The sequence below is a fragment of the Schistocerca americana genome, chromosome 2 (genome assembly GCF_021461395.2).
Source record: "Schistocerca americana isolate TAMUIC-IGC-003095 chromosome 2, iqSchAmer2.1, whole genome shotgun sequence".
Taxonomy (NCBI): domain Eukaryota; kingdom Metazoa; phylum Arthropoda; class Insecta; order Orthoptera; family Acrididae; genus Schistocerca; species Schistocerca americana.
Window position 1 is genome coordinate 1,116,526,285 of NC_060120.1, and position 27,553 is coordinate 1,116,553,837.

The 27,553-nt window shown below is 45.9% G+C and overlaps 1 protein-coding gene across 1 annotated transcript in view; it reads left to right on the plus strand.

Moving 5' to 3' along the window:
* The window catches only part of LOC124594716 (glypican-5-like), a 378,800-nt gene that overhangs the window by 126,727 nt on the left and 224,520 nt on the right, over positions 1–27,553 (plus strand). The window lies entirely within an intron of this gene.

Consider the following 27,553-nt stretch of genomic DNA (forward strand, 5'->3'; position numbering starts at 1 on the left):
CAGTTTCGCAGATTTTAGTCACGCAGGTTGCCAAGTAATCGTACTTAATTAGTTTCATAATCGAAATACTGATATCACGTTTGCAGCCTCATTATGGAGACCTGGAAACCATTCCTGAGGGAAACAACATAGAACTCCTGGACGTTTTTAACATAAAAGGATTTGTCTTTTAAAAGGCAATTACATTGCAGAGGCACAAGTTCTGTCTGCAGATGTACAGGAGCGTCTTAATTGAAACAGTTCAAAAGCAAATGTAAGGTTGGAGTATCCTCAAATGCTTAGAAAGCTATTCTTGTAATTTTTCAAAGACACTATCGTCTGTTCAAAATCTGCATGTTCTTGAACGTCAGTGAACTTAGAGAAATTGTCGGTGTTTTTGGTCAGAAGCTGTGTTTACAGATCGGAATTTTCTCTTTTAAATGTATCCACTTCCGCTGTGAAAATCACCTTGCAGTGTCTCGCTGAGGGTAGTCTGAAGTCAACTCTATTAAAGATGCGAGATGTGCAACCCATTCCGGGTCTTCTAATTCACGTTTTTGATTTCCTTTTTCCTTCAGTAACTCAATAATAGTGTGTCTTAAATCGGAACCTCTTCTCAGGCACGTTCTTTTATTTAACCAACGTACTTTGCAGTAACAGGTGACATCTCCGTACTCTTCGATCAATACCATCAAAAAGTATTGGAATTGACGATGTAATACTGTATGCAACTTCAGAAAATTTACAATTCGCACCACAAGTTCCATCACATGTCCCCCGACTGCCACATTTAACAGAAACTGCTTCTTGATGTACAGAACAATGAACCCCGTACAAATCATCTGCGTTATAATTTTTATCGCTTTCGTCGTGAACTAAATCTTTAACTTTTTTTCATTCTTTTGCAATGACGTTTCATAGTAAATTTCCATTACCATACATTATGTGACTACGCAATAGATACTGAGAGTTCTCGTCCTTCTCCTCTGTGATTTCTATTAATTTTTAAAGTATTGCGACGATAGATCGATTAACTGCCTCTTTCTGCACAAACAGCCATCGGACCTGCGAACTTCCTTCACTACGAACAAACAGGAAAGGTAAGCAGTGCTGTAACAGGGATTCTGTCGAAGTGATGAAGTCATGCCGATCATATTAACCCCTACCAAATTCCGGAAGGAAGTGCCGCCTCGCATTGCTAAATGAAATGTCGCACTGCTCCGAGAAAGACCGACCAGAGCCGAGAGGTACCGAGTAGTGCCGAGACAGACCGAACCTTGGACCGGACGCGTGCAGCTCGGTGCGCACGCATGAACTTTGCACTCCGTGCCTGACTCTAATCTACAGCGATTGCGGTCTGTTCACCAAAATTAGTTTTATTATGTACAGAAGGATGAAACTGTTGGTGCAACCTGACCTGGGGAAAGACTATACCTGGGTTCCGGAGAAATGAAGGAAAAGACAAGGCAATACTGACTCTGCGATGGCATTTGTAGATTCAGAAAAAGCTTTTGACAACGTCGACAGAAATACCTTTTGAAAGTCTGATACGATGAAGGTCGGTCCGCTGGAAGAGTTGTAGATGCTAATGAGGCTGTTTTAAAGAGCATTGAATGGAGATGTTTCATAGGTTAGCAGTGATCCCTTTGGTTGGAAGACTTTTCTCGAAGATACTGCAAGATCTGGTAGAGAAACAAGTAACCAGGAGCGAGAAGAGGAAGCAGGATTCCGAGTATTCCATAATGAAACTACCACTTGAAAAACGCAGAAACATTGGTCTGGGAACGTATGATGCATTGATTTACGTGGACAAACCATATCATAATGTAACCGCCAAAAAACTGCGGAAAGTTGATAGATTTATATCACAGATTGCTGAAGGCTGTTATGAAATTACATGAAAATAAGACAGCGAGAGTAAGGATTGGGAATACTTGGACAAAAGAATTCGACGTGAATAACGGTCTGAGGTAGGAACGTGGGCTGTCGCTGACCCTCTTTAAACTGTATCCAGGAGCAATCTTACAGGCTTGGCATCGAAAATGCCACGTTATGTGAGTGTCAGTAGAGGACAGCAAGATACACACATCAAAAAAAGTTTTGCATCACCGCAGTTCCGAGAGTTCCAGAACCTGTACAGAGAACTGGAATAGAGATCAACATAAACATCACTTCCGCACTTTTTATTGCTCATGGAAACCACACATTGCCTGTTGTGCCACCATACAGCGAGACGTTCAGAGGTATTGGTCCAGATTGCTGTACACACCGATACCTCTAATGCCTCTTGCATCGATGCATGCCTGTATTCGTCGTGGCATACTATCCACAAGTTCATCAAGGCACTGTTGGTCCAGATTGTCCCACTCCTCAACGGCGATTGGGCGTAGATCCCTCAGAGCGGTTCGTGGGTCACGTCGCCCATAAACAACTCTTTTCAATCTATTCCAGGCATGCTCGAAAGGGTTCATCTCTGGAGAACGTGCTGGCCACTCTAGTCGAGCGATGTCGTTATCCTGAAGGAAATCATTCACAAGATGTGCACGATGTGGGCGCGAATTGTCGTCCACGAAGACGAATGCCTCGCCAATCTGCTGCCGATGTGGTTGCACTATCGGACGGAGGATGGTATTCACGTATCGTACAGCCGTTACGGCGCCTACCATGACCGCCAGCGGCGTACGTCGGCTCCACATAATGCCACCTCAAAACATCAGGGAACCTCCACTTTGCTGCACTCGCTGGACAGTGTGCCTAAAGAGTTCAGTCTGACTGGGTTGCCTCCAAACACGTCTCCGACGATTGTGTGGTTGAAGGCTTATGCGACACTCATCAGTGAAGAGAACGTGATGCCAGTCCTGACCGGTCCATTCGGCATGTTGCTGGGTCCATCTGTACCACGCTGCATGGTGTCGTGGTTGCAAAGATGGACCTCGCCATGGACGTCGGGAGTGAAGTTGCCCATCATGCACCCTCTTGCGCACGGTTTGAGTCGTAACACGTCGTCCTGTGACGGCACGAAAAGCATTATTTGACATGGGGGCGTTGCTGTCAAGGTTCCTCCGAGCCATAATCCGTAGGTAGCGGTCATCCACTGCGGTGATAGCCCCTGGGCGGCCTGGGTGATGCATGTGATCGACAGTTCCTGTCTCCCTCTGTATCTCCTCCATGTCCGAACAACGTCGCCTTGGTTCATTCCCAGACGCCTGGACACTTCCCTTGTTCAGAGCCCTTCCTGGCACAATGCGGACGAGATCGGACTACGGTATTGATCGTCTAGGCATGGTTGAACTATAGACAACACGAGCTGTGTACCTCTTTCCTGGTGGAATGACTGGAACTGATCGGCTGTCGGACCCTTTCCGTCTAACAGGCTCTGCTCATGCATGGTTGTTTACACCTTTAGGCGGGTTTAGTGATATCTCTGAACAAAAATTGGGAAATTTGTCCTAAAGACTATGGGATCAAGCTGCTGAGGTCATCGGTCCCTAGGCTTACGCACTACTTAATTTAACTTAAACTAACTTACGATAAGGACAACACACACACCCATGCCCGAGGGAGGAGCCGCGCGAACCGTGGCAAGACACCCTAGACCACACGGCCACCGCGCGTGGCTTATCTCTGAACAGTCAAAGGGTCTGTGTCTGTGATACAATATCCACAGTCAACGTCTATCTTCAGGAGTTCTGGAAACCGGGGTGATGCAAAACTTTTTTTGGGTGTGTATTTAGCCCGTATTTTTGCAGATGACCAGATTATACTAGCAGGAGATGAATATGATCGAGCCATAGGTATTTCTTTCTTTTATTTTGAGTCATCAGTCTTCTGCCTAATTTGTTGTCGCCTGCCATGAATGCCTCTCCTGTACCAACCTTTTCATCTCACAGTAGCAACTGCACCCTGTAGTGTACAACTTCGTACACTGCGGAAAGAGAGTGGTGCGTCAACTGTCGTGGTAGGAAAGATGGAGCAGAAATCATTAGCGAATAAGTTAACACACTGAACAGAAGATTTACCAACTCGTCTTTCTCCAAGTGTACAAAGACTCATTACAAGTAATGCAGCAAGAATTAGCGTCCAGCTCCCAGTGTCAACAAGGAAGAGGCTCGCTGTACTGAGCGATGTCGCAGGGAAGAGGCTCCCAGTGAAAGTGTGATGTCTGGCTGCCGCCAACCGCCCTGAACTGCGGCGGCAGAGACTGCTCGTGCTACGGAGTCGCTGCAGCAGTGGCTTGGGTCCGCCAAATCTCGCACGACCGTTTCCGACGTCCGACAGAAACGTGCAGTTTCGTTGCCAAGGTTGACGCTGCTGGTGGTATCAACACATGGTACCACACAAACTACGTCCTCAAGATCCTTTTTATCCCCTACAGCTCCCTCTAGTACCACGGGAGTTACTCCCTAATATCTCAACAGATGTCTTATCATCGTATCCCCCACCTTGTCAATGTTTTCCATATGTTCCTTTCCTCGCAGATTCTGCGAAGAAACTTCTGATTCCTTACCTTGTCAGTCCACCTAATTTTCAAGATTTTTCTTTAGTTATATGATAATAAAGCTTAATGAGAAATATAGTAAGGCTGGCATAAGGAAGTGAGAGTACTTGGCTGTTGGAATAGGAAAAGTAAATAATTAGATGGCGAAGTAATTGTAGGTGTGGAAGGGGCAAAATATCTTGGGGTATTATTTAATAAAAAGGCCATAAGCAATGACGAAATCACTATTAGGATTAATAAAGGACGAACTGTAACAAGATCAATGAACTCTGTTCTGTGGAACGGAAAGTTAAGAGGAACAATGAAGAAGAGAATGTATAAGACTGCAGTCTTTTTTACGGAGCAGCAGCCTGGGACGTTAGCAAACAAAACAAGAATGATCTGAAACTTCCTGGCAGATTAAAAACCGTGTGCCGGATCGAGACTCGAACTCGGGACCTTTGCCTTTCGCGGGCAAGTGCTCTACCAACTCAGCTACCCAAGCACGACTCACGCCCCGTCCTCACAGCTTTACTTCCGCCAGTACCTCGTCTCCTACCTTCCAAACTTTACAAAAGCTCTCCTTTCTTCAGGAGTGCTAGTTCTGCATGGTTCGCAGTAGAGCTTCTGTAAAGTTTGGAAAGTAGGAGACGAGGTACTGGCGGAAGTAAAGCTGTGAGGACGGGGCGTGAGTCGTGTTCGGTAGCTCAGTTGGTAGAGCACTTGCCCACGAAAGGCAGAGGTCCCGAGTTCGAGTCTCGGTCCGGCACACAGTTTTAACATGCCAGGAAGTTTCATATCAGTGCACACTCCGCTACAGAGTGGAAATCTCATTCAAGAATAATCTGCTTGCCATTGAGGTTGCTTACTTAAGGCGAAGCTGAAGCTGTATTAGGAAGGGTAGGATTGGAAATGACGTAATCCGACAAAGGACGAAAATGGATAGGGATATCTGTGACGAAATCCAACAAAAACAGCTGATATGGTTTGGCCATGTGAATAGGATGAATGAAGATGGTATACCAAATAGAATAGTACGATGGATACCATCCCAGCGGAAGGAAAAGGGTCGCCCACGACACAACTGGCAAAGGGATGAGGAGGAGACGATCGAAGCACGAATATGAACGCTGTTCAACAGAATGTATAGCGTCTTGAAATGCAGTTATAAGAGAAATACCGACACAAGTACAACAAGGTGACTGGTAAGTCAGGTAATTCTAAAGGAATTACACCAGGAACTAGACGCTGAAGAAAACGGACGAGTTTTGCCATTTACGTAAAAACACAAGTGACGATGACAGAAGTAAAGAGGTCCAGCTACAGCAATGTGACCACCGACTATGTTCGACGCCAGCGCGCAGTAGCCACTCACAAACGGCAGGTGGCAGCACGAGCAGAGGTGGGTATATAAAGCGTCTGAGGGGGAAGGGAATGCAAAAACCAGTGCAGTCGTTGTCGTAATGTGGAAATGGAGCGATTTATCTGACGTCCAAAAGGGCATAAGTACTGGCTTTCGGGCGAAGGGTGGAAGCATTTCCGAAACCGCTAAGTTTGTAAGCTGTTCACTTGCTGTTGTGGTTAAAGTATACCGTACATGACAAACTGGCGCTATCTATAACCAGCGCAAACGCAACTGTGGCGCACCACAGGCCATAGATGACAGAAATGAAAGTCGGGTTGCGGATATGTGCACGGGCGAACAGAAGTGCACCTGCTGAACAACTGCCCATCCAGATGTACCAAGGGACAGTGTCTCCTCAACGACTACTAAGCGAACGTTGCTGCCGATGATCGTCCACAGAGGGCGCCTAGTCCATGCACCTACGCCGAATGCTTTTCATCGGCGACGGAGGCTGGAATTTGCACGCCAGTACCGAAAATGGACGTCCACTGAGCGGCGACAGGTAGCCTTTTCAGATAACTCCCTGTTTTGCCCACCATCGGCGTGAAATCTGCGAAAGGAAACACCCTACAACAGTCGTCAGAAGGGTCCATGCCGGATGAGGGAGCGTTATGCTTTCGTTGCGTTCCCCGGGTGGTTTCGCCATTCTGGGAAGCACAGTGCATCAATAAATATGCATCTATAGTAGGGGACAATGTCCATTCCTACATGCACTTTGTATTTGCTTGGCACGATGGCATCTGGCAGCAGGACAGTGCAACGTGTCGCACACTCGCAGTGCATCTGCGTGGTTCGACAGGCACCAGAATGAGTTTATCGTTCTCCTCCAGCCAGCGAACTCCCCGGATTCAAACGCAGTCGGGAATCTGTGGGACCACCTCGATCGGGCTATTGGTGCGATACGCGATACCTAGCGCAGCTGCCGATGTCGCTAGGGTAGGCATGGCTCCAGGTTCCTGCCGGTATTTTCCAGTGCCACACTGACACTCTTCTTGCATGTCTCGCGCCGGTTAGCACTGCAAAAGGTGGTTATTCGAGATTTGTGGACAGTGTAGATTAACAATAGTAAGAATAGGTTGCTGAAAAAAAAAAAAAAGAAATCTTTTAACAAAGTAGCTCAATAGTTGACGGAAGACTGGGAAAAGGGGGTTTAAAATCGGTAAAGGGAGACAAAACAATATATAGGTTCAAATGGATATAAAGGTATACAAAGAATAAATTCTCACTCTGCAGCAGAGTTCGCACCGATGTGAAGCTTCACAGCTGATTACAACTCTGTATCGAACCAGTACTCGAACCCGAGACTCTTGTCTTTCGCAAGCAAGTTCTCTATCGACTCAGCCATCACAACCTGACCTCACAGCTTTACTTCCACCAGTACTTCATCTCCTACCTCTAAAAGTTCACAGTTTTCCTACATACCTTGTAGGACTAGCACTCCTGGAGAACGGTAAAGTCAGAAGAGCAAAGGTTCCAAGTTCGAGTCCATAACTATATAAAAAGACTTGCACAAGACAGTCCAGCTTGGAGAGCTGCTTCCAACCTTTCGTCAGACTGGTGGCTATATTGTCTAGTCACATTAAAGTGACCACCTGTCAAAAGCCTGAGGTACCATCTTTTCAGCTCTGACCACTCTGAGGGGTGGAGTAAGAGAGTCAACGACCTTATGGAAGTTACCATGCTGACTCCAGAGCCGCTGCGAACAGTAGAGGATTCGTGGAGCGAACAGCCCCGTAGAGGTGGTTCTACACATTCTCGGTAGGATTTTAATCTGCGGAGTCTAGTGGCCAGGGGAGTACCGTAAACACGACCTGGTGCTCTTCGAACTACGCACGTACACTGCGAGCCGTGTGATAGATTGCATTGTCCTGCTGGTAAACACCATCGTGCCGAGAAAAGACAAATTTGGGGGTGGACGTGGTCCCCAGGGATAGATGCATCCTTGTGTTGTGCCGTTGTGCCTTCCTGAATGATCAGATCATTCGAGGAATGCCACGAAAACGTTCCCTAGACCGTAACGCTCCCTCCTACGGCCTGGACCCTTTGGTTTCGGACGTTTCACATCGCACGCAGCTACCGCCATCTATCCAGAGGGAAATGTAATTAATCTGAAAGAGCCACCCGTCGCCACCTAGTGGATGACGAGTTGCGGTATTATCGTGAAAACTCAACCCTTTGTCGGCGGTGCAGTCACCATGCGTGCACGAACATCGTACTTGTGGCGGAAGCTATGCACATTAAAATTGCTACACCACGAAGATGACGTGGTACAGACGCGAAATTTAAGCGACAGGAAGAAGATGCTGTGATATGCAAATGATTAGCTTTTCAGAGCATTCACACAAGGTTGGCGCCGGTGGCGACACCTACAACATGCTGACATGAGGAAAGTTTCCAACCGATTTCTCATACACAAACAGCAGTTGACCGGCGTTGCCTGGTGAAACGTTGTTGTGATCCCTCGTGTAGGGAGGAGAAATGCGTACCATCACGTTTCCGACTTTGATAAAGGTCGGATTGTAGCCTATCGCGATTGCGGTGTATCGTATCGCGACATTGCTGCTCGAGTTGGTCGAGATCCAATGACTGTCAGCATAATATGGAATTGGTGGGTTCAGGAGGGTAATACGGAACAGTTCGACGACGTTTGCAGCAGCATGGACTATCAGTTCGGAGACCATGGCTGCAGTTACCCTTGACACTGCGTCACAGACAGGAGCTCTTGCGATGGCGTACTCAACGACGAATCTGGGTGCACGAATGGCAAAACGTCATTTTTTCGGATGAATCCAAGTTCTCTTAACAGCGTCATGATGGTCGCATCCGTGTTTGGCGACATCGCGGTGAACGCACATTGGAAGCGTGTATTCGTCGTCACCATATTGGCGTATCACCCGGTGTGATGCTATGGGGTACCATTAGTTACAAGTCTCGGTCACCTCTTGTTCGCATTGACGGCACTTCGAACAGTGGACGTTACATTTCAGGTGGCTCTACCCTTCATTCGATCCCTGCGAAACCCTACATTTCAGCAGGATAATGCACGACCGCATGTTGCAGGTCCTGTACGGGCCTTTCTGGATACAGAAAATGTTCGACTGCTGCCCTGGCCAGCACATTCTCCAGATCTCTCAACAATTGAAAACAAGTGGTCAATGGTGGCCGAGAAACTGGCTCGTCACAATACGCCAGTCACTACTCTTGATGAACTGTGGCATGGTGTTGAAGCTGCATGGGCAGCTGTACCTGTACGCGCCATCCAAGCTCTGTTTGACTCAATGCCCAGGCGTATGAAGGCCGTTATTACGGCCAGACGTGGTTGTTCTGGATACTGATTTCTCAGGATCTATGCACCCAAATTGCGTGAAAATGTAATCACATGTCAGTCCTAGTATAATATATTTGTCCAATGAATACCCGTTCATCATTTGCATTACTTTCTGGTGTAGCAATTTTAATGGCCAGCAGTGTACATAGCCACGTTCGCTGAATGGTCATTGAGGAGACACTGTCGGTAGCGCCTTTTTCACCTGGGCCGTTAGTTACTTAACAGTTGCACGTCTGTTCATCTGTACACATCTTCGCAGCCGTCGTTCACCCCTGTCATCTGTGGCAAGTGGTGCGTCGCAGCTGCTTCGGAGCCGGTCTTGGAAGCGCCAGTTTGCCACGCGCGATACGCTTTAGACACGGCTGCACGCGAACAGTTTACAAGCTTAGTTGTTTCGGAAATGCTTCCGCCATTGTCCCCAAAGCCAATGATCATGCTCTTTGGACACCTGATAAATCGCCTCGTTTAAGACCGTGGCTGCAGTGCTTTCCACGTCCCCCCACCCCCCTCCCCTACCGAGACACTGTACTGTGCGTTTACAACTGTGTGGCCTACGGCTAATTCGGTTGCGACTGTGCTTTCTCCATACCCAAGTAGAGGAACGTATCTCCTCGTGTGGTGTGGGGTGACTCCTGTATCCTCTTGTGCACAATTTAGAGGCACGTGCGACTGTACACCGGTGCGTGCCCCCTCTACCCCCCCCCCCCCCAATCTTCGCGAGACGGCTGCACGTTCCCAGTGCACACGGCAAGTTGCACCTTCACATACCCCCTACTGCTAGTGGTGTCACCTGCAGTCTGAGTCGTTATTTCACGTTAACATTGAACGTAAGTAGTGATTACATTAATTTGATTGGACAGTATAAAACAGCTGTAGCAAAGTAGTGTTCCGTTGCCATGTCTCTTTTGTGGGTGGACCTAACGTTTTCTTGCAGTAAGGCGGACAACGCGCCGTGCGCCCACTTCTGGAGCCGTTCGTCAGAACAGTGGTTGGCATGCGCCAGTCTCAAACCTGGCGCCAGCTGCCGCCTGGCACAGAGGTCGCCAGCGGTTGGGCCAGACCTTGCCTGATGGACGGCGGCCCTGCCACTAATGGCCGCTCGTAATTAACGCCGGCCTGCCCTCGCGGTTCTCTCCTCCCCTCCCTCCCACCTCCTGCGCCCCTCGCCCCACACTCCTTCTCCCCCTTCCCTTCCCTTCCCTTCGCTTCCAGTTCCCTTGGCCTGCGTAATGGCCAATTTGGTTTAATAGGTTTATACTGAGGGAGCGCGCCCAGCCGTCGCTTGTTTTCGTGCTGCGGTCGCTCCGCTCCCCAATTGACTTCTTGTTACGGCGTGCCAGCTCCGCTGCCGCCGCGCCGCGACATCTGGGGCAGCGATTAGGAGAGGCGTGACCCGCGGCGGCGGTACGGACCGCACGATATGTAGACTCACAGGGACTGACTGCTGCCGTGCAGCTCGGAGAGAAAGCTACAAGCTTGGGTTCGGTGTTTACGGTCGTGACTGGCCTTTGGTACTGTGATTTCAGTGAAAGTATCGTAGTTCGATGAACGAGCAGGATTCATCGGCATCTTCCTTGGACAAAAATAGAATACACAGGGTGAATATCAGTTCCAACGACAAAATTCAGGGCGAAATTACAATGAAATGAACACCCTTAGCTGGTTACAGGCGTTGATATAGGTCAACGGGGACAAATGAAAATGTGTGCCCCGACCGGGACTCGAACCCCGGATCTCCTGCTTACATGGCAGACGCTCTATCCATCTTTTTTTTTTGTTTTTGTTTTGTTTTCTTTTTGGTTTTTTTTGCCTTTGCCTTTCGCGGGCAATTGCTCTAACAAGTTCTCTCTTTTTTTTCTTTTTTTTCTTTTTTTTTTTAGGATGGTCAGGGCGTGGTACACGCCGCACTAGCAGTGGGGTCTCTTCACGGCACTGCCAGTGCGTCGAGGCCTAAACCCCTCCCACCCCTTTTTTCATGTCCCCTGTTCGGTCACAGCAATAAGTGTGCAGAAATTTTAACACAAAACTTCCATTCTCCGATGTAAGAAAGACAATTAAACCTTCCTCTCTGAGTAGAAACTGAACACTGATAAAACTTAACAATTCTTCTTGAATCACACAAATACTTTGGAAGTCGAACACGAGTAATTCTGAACTAAACGTTGTGAAAAAAGCTCTTCGTCTAACATAGAAGTTCCGGAAGCAAGGTAATATTAAATAAATAAGAACACAAGTGACTATTAATTTTCTTCTGTTCGTTCTCGTTCAAGGTGTTGTAGTGGTTCCACACATTCTTTCAAAAATGATCTTCAGCATGTTGCCGTAGTGCTTCTTGTGGTTGCGATACGTTCTGATTTTTCCATATTAACACTTCATGTAAACGCGGAATTCTATCTCGTTGTCCGGCCCAAATTTGTTGATGACATAACTAACATTTTTTCCCAGAAACCAGCTAATGGAGTTTCTTTTTTATTTCCGAAACTATGTCATGTCTGGTCTCAGGAGGAGCGATGGCGTTATATATTCCGTCGAGGATCTGGTGAGAAAGGCGATTTGTTGCCTGATCCAATTCCAGTTGTTTACATTGCCGCCACAGTTGAATCTGTGGATGAGTGTATCCACCAGATTGCAGTTTTCACAAAGGTGTGTCTGGTTTAAACCGATCCCATATAGTCTCTCGTTGGTGCTGATGACATTGTTAACTGTTTTATACCATGCGGAAATAGCGTCTGTAGATAGCCCGGCATAGTTGATGTTCCGCCATACAGCTTTCCAGTCACAAATAGGGAATTTCGTTTCAATTTTGTTTCTGCCCTCATTCAACTTCCTTTCACGTACTATGTCGCGCGCTGTGATACGTGTGTTGCTTCTGATTTCGTCACTAAGATAACTTGCTTCGAGGAAAAAGTTCCTCACATACTGTGGACGGGCATTAATCCTTCGCACATCAATCGGTGCTTGCAGGCTATGGGGGGTCACAGCCTCAAAGAGCTTTGCGGTTATACATTGTGGAAGTTCTCTGAGTATATGGAAAGTCCGTTTCAGGTACACCTGAGTCACCAAGGACACAGACGACAGCGCGACTGCAGGGATTTATCTCTGGCGCGCCTCCCGCGAAACCCACATTCTCAACGTATTGTCCCGCACTACATTCGTAGTGCCCCCGCCCATTAGGTACACATTACTCGCGGCGCGTTGCCGATTCCCGTAAGAGTTCGGGCACTGTTTGTGCATTCGCACAGAAGAGGAAGATGGTCAAGTGGCCGATGAGCCTTAACTATATATATACTAAGATGGTATCTGTTCTTTCGCACATGTCCAAAAGAACAGGTACCATCTTAGTACATATAAAATTCAGGGCAGCGATATTTCTCTGCTGACGACGTTGGCACACAAGGGAAGACCTTACGCTGTCTTCTCAAAATTCACCGAACATCAAGGAATGGATATTAATGGGGGATGTACCACCCTTCGCCTTTACGACGGTATGAACTGTGCTGGGGATACTTGTAATGAGTGTCTGAGTATCTGTGGTTGGATGGAAGCCGATTCCTCCTCAAGAGCCGAAACGAGAGAAGGTAGTAACGTTAGACGCTGAGGCCTGGAACGAAGACCACATTCTAACGCGTACCAAAGACGTTGCATTAGATTCAGATCGGGGCTCTGCATCATGACAGACTGCATTTTCATACATCCTCTTCTGTACCTCCAGTCTACACAGTTCACGATGCTGTAAAATGTGTTCGTATCCTTCAATTTTCTTAAGCGCAATGAGGGAAGCACACTGTAACCACGAAAAACACACTGATTCCAGAAAACCGCCCCTCCACATACAGGATGGCAAGCGGGTAACGTTCTTCAGGCATTCGCCAACCAGAGCCTCCCACAGTATTTATCACCTAAAAATTCTTTCAACGGCGAAGATCGCGTAAGATGTTTCTTTCTTTAAGACAACTGTTTCAATATACTTTGCTGTCATCTTCATGTCGGTAAGATAAGTGGATACACATGGAATGTTTCTCATAAGTTAAAGTGTAACAGTTAATATGAAAATTTTTAGTTTGGTAGATAATAACCGGTAGTGGACTTGTACATTTACATACCTTAAAATCTTTTTGTTGTAAAACATCTTCATTTTACGCTGAACCTCACGCACTAGGTGTCAAGTGGAGAAAAATCAGTACATTATAGAAGGTTTCTTTATCCAATTGACGTCTTGTGCGTGTGGTTCAGCGAAAAGTTAACATGTTTCACAACAAAAAGATTTTAAGGTACGTAAATTTACAGGCCCAGTTCCGGTTTTTATAATACCAAACTAAAACTTTTTATATCAAATGGTACACCTTAACTAATGAAACATAATAACGTAGATGTACTTTCATACTGACATGAGGATGACAGCAAAGTCTGTTGAAACCGGTTGTCTTAAATAAAGCAATATTTTATGCGATACTCGCTGTTTAATTGTTTTTTGATATCAAAACAGATGGCCCTTCATCACCCTAAAATTCAATCGAATTTACCACGGCACGTGACTCGTTTCCAGTCTGCCATCCTCTACCCAGTGGCGTGGCTCTTACCATCTGAAGCGTCACCCGACACTGGCTATAAAGACGTGTGCCTCGTGAGGAGTTGCTTCACCATTGTACTCAGCTTTTGTTTTAACTTCCTAGGCACACTCATTGTGCTACGTGGAATGCTGGTGGCACTTTGGAACTCAGGAGTGATTCCTCCCGCTTATTTCATTCGATTTTTCGCAACACCGTCTGAAATGTTCGACGAACTTTTTTCGTCAGTACATGAGGTCAGCCTGGTCTTGATTTAGTAGTGGCCGTTCTTTCGAGTTTTTACTTCAGGGTCGTATCACCAACTGTCGACTTGGGCAGCATTTTCAGCTGTCCCCATCGAGGTATATCAACATCACCTGTCGGCATCTGAGGGTTTCAATTAATGATCATTTATTCTAGAGAAGCTGCACGGTCATCAATGGTATCTGTTCTTTCGAGAACAGTTACTAGCTTCATACATATAGTTAAAAGGTACCCGGCCATTGACCTTCGTCTGTGCGAGTGCGCACAGGTTGCCCGAACTCTTACGGGAATCGTCACCTTAGTGTGCGAGAGTAATGAGTGGATGGGCAAATATCTATTAGGTACATTACGTATGTAGATTGTGGACAGTTGGGCATGTGGGTCTCACGGGAAGCGTGCAAGGGATTAGTCCGTGCAGTCGCGCTATTCATCTATGTCCTCAGCGGCTCAGATGGATTCGGCCAAAGGGCTGCGTGCTCTTTGTAATAATAATAAAAAAAAACTGAGTCAAGCGATCAATGATCAATTTGAACAGATGTCTTGCGACGTCCGCCCAGACCAAACGCAACGAACTATATCAAACAAAATGAAAAAAAAAGATGGATAGAGCGTCTACCATGTAAGCAGAAGATCCCGGGTTCGAGTCCCGGTCGGGGCACACATTTTCAACTGTTCCCATTCAGGTATATCAACAACACCTGACGGCATCTGAAGGTTTCAATTAATTCTCAAGCTTTAGAAGGACTGAGATGTCCCTGCTGAGTTCGTTAATCAAGTGACATCCGTAACTAGTTGTGTTGTTTTTGATATGTACGTTGTTGTGTTCTGTTTTGTACGTTCAGTGATGTGTTTTAATTGTGCGTGCATGTGCAGTTCATTAAACCGTGGCACATGTACGTATAGTTACACATTAAATGATGTCACACACACTTAAGTGAGAGGACAACTTATCACGGGCAAATTACACAGTCTTCTTTAATGGAAATATTATTTGCAGGTTTAATGCCTGCAATAAGAATGACGCAAAGAGCGGCATGAAGCACCATACTAGCTCGTTTGTTAACGAAATATCTCAGGTTCTTTTTGCATTGCGGTTTTATTGAAATTAATACTGCTTTAATGTCATGGGTTCGCGAAGAGAAATGTTATTGTGTGGCACACTTACCACTGATCATTTCGGAGTAAGTCACTTTTTGGGGATTTTATGTAGCTGAGACAAAAGATAGCCGATATGCGGCAAACACAAGAGCTTAATGAAACTGCTATTAATCTTTGCAAGTAAATTAAAACGACACTGAAGTTAAATAACATAATTAAAATGGAAACTTTGTTATTTCCGCAGCCATGTGCCCTTAATATTCGCAATATACAAATAAAACGTTGCGGCCGTGCAAACGGCGACAACAGGCAGTCAGAGCCTTTCGCTGTATTGCGCGTTTTGATACGCAGAAAAAATAAGTCATTACTTTCCTAACCTGTAGGGATGCTAAAGACACATAAATAAAGGTTTTAAGAGGAAATAAACACATATATTTAACCAAAATGCAACATTAGTACACTTACAATGTCTCTCAAGTCTGTCCTTAGGCAAGATCAAGACCAGAGTACGTAATTACATAAAATCATTCAACTATTTCACAATTATTAATATTTTTGACATGGAACAAAGAATAATATAGGTAATAAATATACATAGTTTTTAAATGCTATTACTTTGAATGATAAATGTTTTATGTACATTTTTAAGAACGTTTTTCAAGAACCATAAAAGTCTTAAATCGTAATTCTGTATGAATAAGTACTGTTCTCCCAGGGCAACCAGTCCACAGTCCACGCTCAAAGTCACTCCTCTCCTGAGCGACCCATTCATCTGTCGCTTCTTCTCTACTAACAACAAAACGCTGCGCGCCACCTTTTACACTGGCGGGTCCGCCTATATTCACTTGTTGTGATCAGTTCCACATTACACAGAGGTAGCTAGATACCGTTGATCAGGTAGCGTACGTGATGACCGAAAGTTATCGATGGAGTGGGATTGCCTAAAGAGGCTTCTGCTTCCATCTGCCACAGAAATAGTAGAGTAAATTGAAGACGTACAGCACGAAAGGCTGGGAGACGTCTTAGGGCAGGCTCAGCATCCAAATAAGAAATGCTTTTCCTGTCTATCGCACCAACAACCACCTTTCCTTCGCGAAGTATACACTGTCTTCGTAAGTGTGTCTGGTAAGTGCAGGTGGCTGTAATGGTCGTTCATGTGTAGTGTGACGCGGCAGTGTTCGTGCTGAAGATCATGAGAGGTGGGAGAGGGTGAAACCGGGTACCAGCATACGGCCTACTCACCTAGAAGAGTATCAATGGTGCCACCGAGCCTCACTTCCCCATCCGACCCGGACCATCACCATCAACAGTGTCACACGCTGTCCTTTAAAAAACTGTGTTATACCTCATTTCATGTTATTCATATATTATTTTTTCCTTTTCTTTTTCTCTTTTACTTGCCCTGCACTCTGACAACTTATTATCGATATGTTTTATGTTTTGTAAGTTGATTTTCTAAAAACGATACGCCAGAGTATTTTAGATGTTTCCTCCCCCCTTCGTCTCCTATGTTTTTTACGTACATTTTAAATTTGAATTACTTCATGAGTCACAAATGCACAAGAGGTATTTTGTGTTCATATCTTGCAAAACCAGTAATATTAAGTCTTCACGTGACACATGTCACATAGAGGGCGTTCCAAGCCCTGTCACATCGTGGTCTATTGTACAGGTGCATGTAAACAGCGGCCTCAGTTTATGTGGTCGCTCTAAGCCTGTGGTTATAGATTTATACCAGTGCCTACCAATTTTAATTGTATATTGCAGGTATGTTCCTACCAACTGTTATGTTCATACGCAGGTGTAGTTGTAATTTTCGGTTTTATACTCTCTGATCGTTATGTGACAAAATTTTTGACTTCTAGCACTGAGGATGGTCACTAAGTGACCGAAAATCGATTTTGCTGACAATAAAACAACAAAATACGGCCAATGCTGATTTTCCTACCAATTATATTGTAAAATTTCGTATTTATTCAGGGACAGTTTCCGAGTATTTTGTTATGAGGGAGACGTAGTCTCTGGTGTGTTGTTACAAAGTAATCCCATTTGGTTTTATTTCTTATCCTCTGTTGCACTGAAAGCGTCTGAACAACAGTGCAAGTGTAGACTATATGGAAACAACTTACTCCACTGACTGACGGTAGCTGCTCTTGACGACAGTAAAGCCTGTTTCACTCTTCGCCCGCTAGGAGGCATTCAGTACCGCTCGCTTCTGTCTCGTGTTTGCTTTTCCAGCAGTGTTAGCTGCAGTACAACAGTGATACTAACCGATATGAAGATTTCGACTGTCCGCAACTCGCGTATAAGTTTACTGGATGTGAAGGGAGAGGGCCTCAATGGTGCCTATGCTCATCTGTTTCTGCAACGACGGTAGCCTCACCACGGTACGTTCTGGATCTTCACATAGGCGCCCACGAGAAATAAATCCTTTCATTTAGGAATGGTGATTGCACACTGCAGGCTTTTGACCCGCCAGGATAGCCGAGAACGCAAACGCGCTGCTTCCTGGACTCGGGTAGGCACGCCGGCCCCGGATCGAAACCGCCCGGCGGATTATCGATGGCGGCCGGTGTGCCGGCCAGCCTGGATGTGGTTTTTAGGCGTTTCCCCACATCCTACTAGGTGAATACCGGGCTGGACCCCACGTCCCGCCTCAGTTACACGACTCGCAGACATCTGCTTAACTTAACCATGCCAAATCCGTACTTAACCCTGCCCACCCTGCGCCCAGTGCGGGAGGCAGTAGTGAAAGAAGAAGAAGAATTGCACACTACAGCCTTTTCACTGTTAAGGTATTTTCACAGAATATAAGGTAATTAGGATAACAAATCGAACACATCATAATTACACTATCAGTCTGTATCGATACCAAGGATCTATTTTACCAAAACACTCAGAAAATATCAATGAACCACCTTCCAAATTTTGTTCGCGAAATTCGGGTTCGCCCTTATATACCGGATTCCTCATATAGAATAACAATATTTCAGGAAGTTATATTAGTTTATCCACATACGCCACAAAACACAGACACACTGCAAAATACAAAACTAAAGATTTTTACTAAGTTATTTTCCTATGTTATAAAAGTTGCTCTGTGACCCGATTATAGGACTTTTATATTACAACGCAACGGACATTCCTGGAAGCTTATGTGTGTTTAGAGAATCGAATTGACCATTAGTTTTAGAGGAACGCCGCTGGATGCCAGTTCACGCATTCATGGTTCGCTCAGCCAAAGGCAACACGAGCCAGTGACTACGACTCAGCGCGCTTTTCGTTGGCGTTTACGGATTGTTCCGCCTGTGGCGGAAAGTATTCGTCGATGGAGTCAGCAATATTAAGAGACAGGCTGCTTACGTAAAGTTAAGAATCCATCTCGCCCTTATGATGAAAGAATTGGGAGCATTCGTGTGTGAAATCTTAGAGGACTTAACCGCTAAGGTCATCAGCCCTTAAGCTTACACACTACTTAAGGTAAATTATCCTAAGGACAACCACACACACCCATGCCCGAGGGAGGACTCGAACCTCCGCCGGGAGCATTCGGCAAGCTTTCGAGAGGAACCCACAAACGCTCGCTGCGTAAGGAGGAAGCTTTTGATTCCACGCATGATTTATCTGGCGAGTGGTTAGATTTCTACAAATCATGTCGACCAAAAGTGAAAGCTCTTCATAAAGGAAAATATCTTGACGTCTGTCACACTCTATTAGTGGGCATGGGATACACACTTTTACTGCTTTTAGTTTTTAGTGAAGAAGTACCAGTAGAGTTAACTGGCATGACGTGCGCACATGGAGACCCAACAACCCTCAGAAAATCATTGATTGCGAAACAGATAAGCCTAAAATAAATGCATTTTATGTAACATCTAATGAAAAGGTACATTGCCCTTTTTTGAGGACTATAATGTGACTGTAATGATGTAGGTGCATATGCTGTTTCTCTGGTACCGCACGCCGCGGAATTTGAATCCGCGCCAGACGTCATGGACGTCAAAGGCCCCTAGAGGTCTCTCCACCATCGCGCCGTAAGCTGTGGCGGCGCGCGCCTCCTGGCCCGCATTTAGTGTGAGGGCGCCACAGTGGAACACGTGGTTGCAGCGGCCAATAGCGGCGCCCCCGATAGACTACTTAAGCGCCTGCGTCTCGCTCAGCCACGCAGTCTAACCTCGCGTACGCCAGTGGGCAAATCGTCTCGCGTTAGACAGCTTACTTGCTTTCTTGTTCTGTGTACGAGTGGACGTGTTTGTTAGGTTTCCATGTGACTCCGTTGTTCGATCTTGTTGTTCGTTCTGTCCTTCGTTGGTCGTGTCCGTCCTCTCCCGTTGTGTTGTTGTTCTGCGGGCCTCTCCACGGGTCCCCCCGCGCTTTCCGTCATTTCAACCCCGCGACTGTACCGGTCGCAGTTACAACAGTTTCTTTCATACCTCTACTGATTCGATATTCCAACAGGTTGGAGCCCCAATGCAGTAGCCCTTGAGTGTACAATGCCTTAACGTTCAATATGGCGCTTGGGATCCCGAGACACTACCTGTGGAAATACGTGAAAGAATGTATTTTTCGCCCCTTTTTTAGAATAACAGCAGCAGCAACTTCTGTTGGTAAATAAACGTTACATGAGGTGAGCCACGCGGTTGCTATTGTCACATAGAACACTTGTAATAACATGTCATAAAAAGTTAAGTTTTGACTTTATTTTGGAGTTTGTCCCTGTTCTTCTGTATGTTTCCATCAATAAATATAAATTGTTACGATGTAGTAATTATTTTTCAAAACGCTTCATACTTCCATATAATGTCGAAGCTGGAATGGTAATAACTGTTTCAACTCATTTACTTAGACAGTAATCATAAATGGTTCAAAGGCAGCTATGTTACTATAGTAATCTAGGGCTTGATGGCGACTCCAGCCAGTGGTAACGCCCATCACTGAAAAAAATACCGAAAAATTACATAGTATGGAGGAAAAATATCAGCTTGCAGTGGATACGGTAGCGCTGTGGAATTGGAGGGAATGAAACGGCGGATGCAATGACCAGGAAAGGAAAACAAATCCTCCTCGCTAGGGGAAATACACAACTGTACAGCAGATGAGACGTCTGTATTCTCTGCCGAGTGAAGGAATTATAGCTTTCTGGTGTAAGAAATGAAGGCAAAACCTTGGGAAGGTGCCCAACAATCTTCACTCCCAGAAGGGTCCACAAGAGAAACTGGTCGTGAGATTTCGAAGTACCAGAAGGGCATGATTGTTTCGGCAGCCAGCTCCACCGGCAAGTATCTATGTCAGCCTAATCGTCGTGTCCTGCAACAGTCCATAACCCACGGATGACAAACACGAAATGATTTCTCACTGTAAGCTAAAATTTTAATGTACTGATACTGAATGCAAGGTTATGAGTTTTCTGACGCCATTTCTCCTCATACATAATACACATATCCGGCGGCACAGTCTACAGAATTCTTTCAGGTGTCTTCAATCCCCAGGGTTGCCAGGTCTTCCGCCAGGTCGTCCATTAGCGCTGCCTTGATCGTGCTATGGGGCGTCTGGTGTTTGATTTCCCATCTACACCGGTCTTTGCTGTGGAATACGGGCTGCATGGCCCACCCACTCGATTCTTTTGCTCTTCGGCTTCTGCGGGATTGTTGGTTGTTGCATAAAGGGGTAGATTTCCTCATTCTTCCTCCACCTCCATTTTCCTTTATCAAAGATCGGTCTCCATATTTTCGTCATTACTCTTCTTTCAGATATTAATACTTTTTCCTTTTCTCGTTTAGTCATGCTACAGGTTTCCGAACCGTACATGACTACTGGTCATATCACTGTGTTATATATTCTCACCTTAGTATTCGCTGTTACTGATTTTGAGTTCAACGTCTCCTTGAGGGAACACATGCTTCTCATTTCCATTGCTGTTCTCCTTGATACCGATTTTGAGCTGAGCGTTTCCCTTAGAGAATGCATGCTTGACATTTCCACTGCTATTGTTTCCTGGATGTCCATTCGTATGCTGTCATCACTGGTAAACCAAGATCACAGACAATTTAACCGTTGAACCTCCTTCAACCTCATGCCATCTATTTTAAGAAATTCTTCCTGCTCTGGTCTTCCTCCTAAATGCATTAACTCCGTTTAGTTTTGATTCACCTTTAGCCCAACCTTCTGTGCGTAGTTGTCAATATTCTGGTTCACTTCTTTCAGCTCATGGCTTGATTCACTTAAGAGCACTATACCATCAAAAGAGACAAATGAAATTACCATCCGTCTGTACTCCAACCCACCCTTTTTTGCTACATTCCCTTATTACTTTGTCTAAGAGGACACTTGTCTGAGACCTGTCTCAGTTCTTAATGGAAACGCATTGCTCCCTTTGACTTCTCCACACAAGTTCACACCATTTTCATTAGCTTCTCAGGGACTCTGAAGTCGTGCACTGCATTGTAAAGCCTATTCCTGTGGAAACTGATTCTCCAGACAGCGTTAGACGCTGATAAGCCTAAACGCAGTGACCAACGTCCACCACGGAATACCTTGAGGTGAAGCTGAGGCAGGTGACGCGGCAGAAAAGCATATAAGCTGAGTTCAGACGAATTGGGAAAATCCAGTGACATAAGCGATTGTGGCAAAGGACGTATTATTACGGTCCGGCGACGTGGAACGTGTTGCTGCCTTGGCCATCTGTGAGAAGAGGTAGAAGGCATGACACGAGTGGGCAACCTGGTGTCGGACGTCCACGACTCAGCACAGAAGGTGGCGATCGGAGGCTCGCCCGTTCTGTGAAGGTGAATACGCGTGGATGTCTGGCGGATGTGAACACAGAGTACAAGGTTTGTATAAGCGCGTATTACAGGGGATAGTTCACCGCACATTGTTGGAAATGAAGCTCTGCAGCAGACTGTCTCCACGAGTTCGTACGTTGACTCAGCGACACCGTCAATTACGATTGTAGTGGGCAATGGGTTATCGAGATTAGACCGAGGATCAGTAGATACATGTCACCTGGACGGATGGGACCGTGGATCGGTAGAAACATGTCACCTGGACGGATGGGACCATGGATCAGTAGAAAAATGTTACCTGGACAGATGGGACTGTGGATCAGTAGAAACATGTCACCTGGACGGATGGGACCATGGATCAGTATAAAAAATGTCTCCTGGACGGATGGGACCGTGGATCAGTAGAAACATGTCACCTGGACGGATGGGACTGTGGATCAGTGGATCAGTAGAAACTTGTTACCTGGACAGATGGGACCATGGATCAGTAGAAACATGTCACCTGGATTGATGGGACTGTGGATCAGTAGAACCATGTCACCTGGACGGAAGGGACCATGGATCAGTATAAAAAATGTCTCCTGTACGGGTGGGACCGTGGATCAGTAGAAACATGTCACCTGGATGGATGAATAACGCTTTTTATTGTATCATGTCAATGGTCGTGTCCGGGTGTGACAACATTCAAGCGACTGGCTGCTGGAAAAATGCTCGCCATCAAGGACACAGGTCGGTGTGGGCAGTATTACGATGTCGGGGACCTGTGGCAGTAATATTGGGTTGGTACATAAGTTCGTAGCGTTTTTGTTTTGCATTTTGGTTTCTGGTCGTTATGAGTTTATTTATTGACTGTCATTTTTTATCTCACTGGTGGTGTTTCAGTTTACATATTGTCATCTTGTCATTTGGAGACAGCGAGTGGGGCTGTGGACGCCAGAAAATAGGTGCCTAGTGGAGAAATCTGAACGTTACCCTCATATTCTACTGTTTGAGTTCAATAGAGGTTGACAGTATTGGGCGCAACCAGAAACATTTGCGCCGTGTGTGGGGATAATGCATTTGGACAGAGTATGGCAAGAAAATGGTTTTCTCGTTTTAAGGAAGATCGTTTTGACAGTAGTAACTCTTCGCGTTCAGGAAGTCCTTCGGGGTTTGATGAAGTTCATTTAAACGCGATAATCCGAAATGACAAACGTCAGTGTGCCAGAGAACTGGAAAATGTGATGAACTGTGTGCGATCGCTCTACCACTACCGTGTGACATTTGCATGCAGTAAGGAAAGTCCAAAAACGGATGTATGGGTACCGCATGCTATAACCCAAAATCACAAATGTTACCGGATGGTCATGTGTGCATCTCTACTCGCTCGCCATCGACTAGCGAACATAAAGAAAAGAAAGGAATGGTTGAGCCGAAACAAAGCAGCAACTCGCCGTACAAAGACCTGCGTGCTTCCACAATAGATAATGGTATGGGTTTGGCGGAACAGCGGGGATGTGGTGTACTACGATGTGCTTGCCCGCAGTCTCACCATCACTGCTGACGGCTGTTGTCAGCAGCTGAGACGTCTCGCAGACATAATCCAAGAACAACGACCAGCAAGACTCCTGATGCGACGCTCCTTCACAATAACGCCTGTCCGTATTCCGACAGACTGACAGAAAATACTGTACAGGAGTTGAGTTCAAGAATGGTTCAAATGGCTCTGAGCACTATGGGACTCAACATCTTAGGTCATAACTCCCCTAGAACTTAGAACTACTTAAACCTAACTAACCTAAGGACATCACACATCCATGCCCGAGGCAGGATTCGAACCTGCGACCGTAGCAGCCTCGCGATTCCGGACTGCAGCGCCAGAACCGCACGGCCACCGCGGCCGGCGCAGGGGTTGAGTAGTGAGGTCATTCCGCAACCGTCTTATGCTCCTGATCTTGCGCCATCAGACTGTCTTCTTTTTCCGTTCTATATTGAATAGCCTTCAAGGAACTTCCTTTCCGGTTGAAAATGCGCTCCGAATGTGGCATGCCGAGTTCTTCACCTCAAAACCAAGGGATTTCTACAGTCGCGGTTTTGAAAAGTTACCCCAGCTTTGGTAGACTATTGACTCTGTTATGTGCATCTGTCGTATTATTTATTATAACTTGTGCAGAAACGCTACGAACGTCTGTGCACCAACTCATTAGGAGACACGTGACAGCCGTGCACTTCGTGAATATTATTGTGGACCACCGTGCCTGATGTCTTCCCCGACGTCGATAGCAACTTCCAGCAGGATAACTGTCCTTCTCAAACGGCCATAATCGTGCTACAGTGGTTCGAGGAAGGTGATAGTGGCCTCACGTTGATGCCTTCGCCGCCAAAATCGCCTGATCGGAACCCGATGGAACACACATGGGATAATATCGCACGTCAACTCCGCGCACACAAATCACCAGCCTTTAATTAACAGGATATGCGCGACGTGCATGTAGACACCTGATACCACACGCCTTCTACGAACTACCGAACACTTGTCCATTTCATGACAGGCATACCCGCTGCTTTCTAAAGGTGGAGCAATGCGCTGTTAAACAGATGGTCATAATGCTTCTGCGTGTTGTGTGTGTGTGTGTGTGTGTGTGTGTGTGTGTGTGTGTATGCGTGTAGTCTGAGCACATATTTTCATGTAGCTGCCACGTTTATCTTCGTCCTGCTAATTATACTGTGGTGTGCTTGTTTCTTTCGTGTAAATGACGTATATCGACATCACTGTGCTAAATACACAGAAAATATTAAAGAAAGCTGATAAAATATTACGCTGTTCACCTGGCAAAATAAAAATAATCAGTTGATGTGGCCGACATGAGACCTTTGCGCTGACTGAACCAGTTTCAGTTTGTAAATTACTGTGATTAAGTTACCTTGGGCCATAATGATATACATCGTCGTTATGCAAATGCTTTGCAGTGTAGTAAATAATCGTGCGACAACCCCTCGCGTTTTAACCAGATTTTGCACGGGCGGCTTGGGCCATAAAAGAAAAGTTGCGCTGTACACTACTCAACCGCACTAACGCGTGCTGCTTGGGACTCACTCCGGTGACTAACTTACTCAGTCGCCCTTGAATTACTTCCAACATTAGCGCACCCTCCCTCCAGGAGTAAAATACCGCATATATTTGCACATCGCTAAACTGGTATTCATGCTGTGGCCCAGTGGAGATCCAGTCAATGACAGATTCACTAAGGAAAAGTAACTTTGCGATACCATTACCGCCATTTACTGAACGGGTGCTATCGTTCCCATCACTAAACACTGCATTCTTTCTTTAGATAAAACCAACTATACACCCGGCGTTTCACGGGTATATACTTATTCCAGTCTTCCATTAGTCCATCTCCCCCCCTATCTCTCTGTCAAACTCCACTAACCTCCCTCTGTCCATCTCCTCCACCCCTCACTCTCTGTCCACCTTCTCCTACCCCTTTCTCTGCCCAACTTCTCCTCTTCCGCCTCTCTGTCCATTCCCCTCTACGACCTCTCTCCCTACCTGTCCATGACTACCCCCCAAATTTCAAATGTTCAAATGTGTGTGATATCTTATGGGACTTAATTGGCTTGGTTCAAATGGCTCTGAGCACTAAAGCGACTTAACATCTGAGGTCATCAGTCCCCTAGAACTTAGAACTACTTAAACCTAACTAACCTAAGGACATCACACACGTCCATGCCCGAGGCAGGATTCGAACCTGCGACCGTAGCGGTCGCGCGGATCCAGGCTGAAGCGCCTGGAACCGCTCGGCCACTCCGGCCGGCGGGACTTAACTGCCAAGGTCATCAGTCCCTAAGCTTACACACTACTTAACCTAAAGGACAGACACACACACACACACACACCCATGCCCGAGGGAGGACTCGAACCTCCGCCGGTACCAGCCGCACAGCCCATGACTGCAGCGCCCCTTCTCACCCTCCACCTTATCACTTCCTCCCTCCCTATCACCCTCCACCTTAATTCCCCACCCCCCACCCCAAAAAGGGGTCGGTGGTTCTTATCCTCACAGTTTCCTAGTTTCCAGATTGTTCGTAATGTGTGCACCAAATTTCATTGAAATCGTTTCCGCAGTTTAGTATGAGCACCATGCCCGTGTACGCGTTTCGCTGATTTTTGTACCTATATTTCATTTACTATATCTAGCGAATTTCACCCTGCAGTTTCATTTTTACGCAGGTCAATGTTTATCACGCGGTATCTCCTGAACTACATGTCTTACAATGATATAATTTCGCAGGTACATCCTGTGGTATATGTGTCTAGTGTCTGCAAAATGTGTTGCTAATAGAGTTATTAGTTAAGAAGTAATGAACTGAAACGATGTGCATCATGCGGCAGTTTTTGACGCGTCTCAGTGTTTCGACGTCATATCTCCTCAACTATCGGTTGTACAATGAAATATTTTTCTAGGTATGTGCAGCGGCAGGTGTGTACATTGTCCGCCGAATGTGTTGCGAATATACGAGTACTTACTAGCAACGGAGTAATAAATTTAAATGTTTTGCTTGATGCGGTCGCTTTTGATGCATTCAGTGCTATCCGACTACATGCACGCACTCAATATGGTTCAAATGGCTCTGAGCACTATGGGACTCAACTGCTGAGGTCATTAGTCCCCTAGAACTTAGAACTACTTAAACCTAACTAACCTAAGGACATCACAAACATCCATGCCCGAGGCAGGATTCGAACCTGCGACCGTAGCGATCTTGCGGTTCCAGACTGCAGCGCCTTTAGCCGCACGGCCACTTCGGCCGGCACGCACTCAATAATTCAATGTCTATACGTAACATCCAAGAAGCTAAAGAGGTGTATAATATTTTGAAAAGGGGTAGTACTCATCAAAACACGAAATGCAAGTGCAGAAAATATGGGAAACTGTCCAAATTCAGCCTCCAGGTCGCTTTTCTTTATTTCCACATGATCGGTTTTGATACAGCTACCCATCAAGTAATTTTTAACCGCTCAAGCGTGGCATTTAGTGGGATGGGTGTTGGGTTGGGGACTGTGCAGACGTGGGACTCATTAACAGCTATTTTATGAAGCATACAGCTTCCAAATAACTGAATAGAAAACCATTTACAATAAATCAGAATATATATTTCTGTAGCCCGGAAGCGCTTCAAGTATGGCTAATAATCAACAGAACAATTATCTTCATAACAATATCAGAATAAATTTAAATCTAGAAAACATTCGGTTTTGGTGTATACGGACAACATGTCAAGAACACAAAAATTTACAACGTTTGGCACTCGACCATAACAACAAACAGTTGCTGTTAAACCGACGATGGTAAAACAATACTTAATATTCCACACCTTGATCTACTATATTATTACTGTCACCAGACAATTAAACCACCACCTGCGCACAACAGTACCAAGGTAATCACACTTACGTCTTAATAACTTCTCATGCGTTAATCAATGAAACGTTCTCGGTTATCCAGCAGCGTCAATTCGAATAAAATGCTCGAGCTCTCGATGGACATCTCCGCCATCGTCGTCAGGAGTTAACATACGTACGATATTGCAGTGACTGTGTTATTATGAAGAACGATGAATGCATCGCTCATCTGAACAGCACAAGCACCGCAATATCGTACTCATCTGGCGATAGCAGGCAGCGACTTG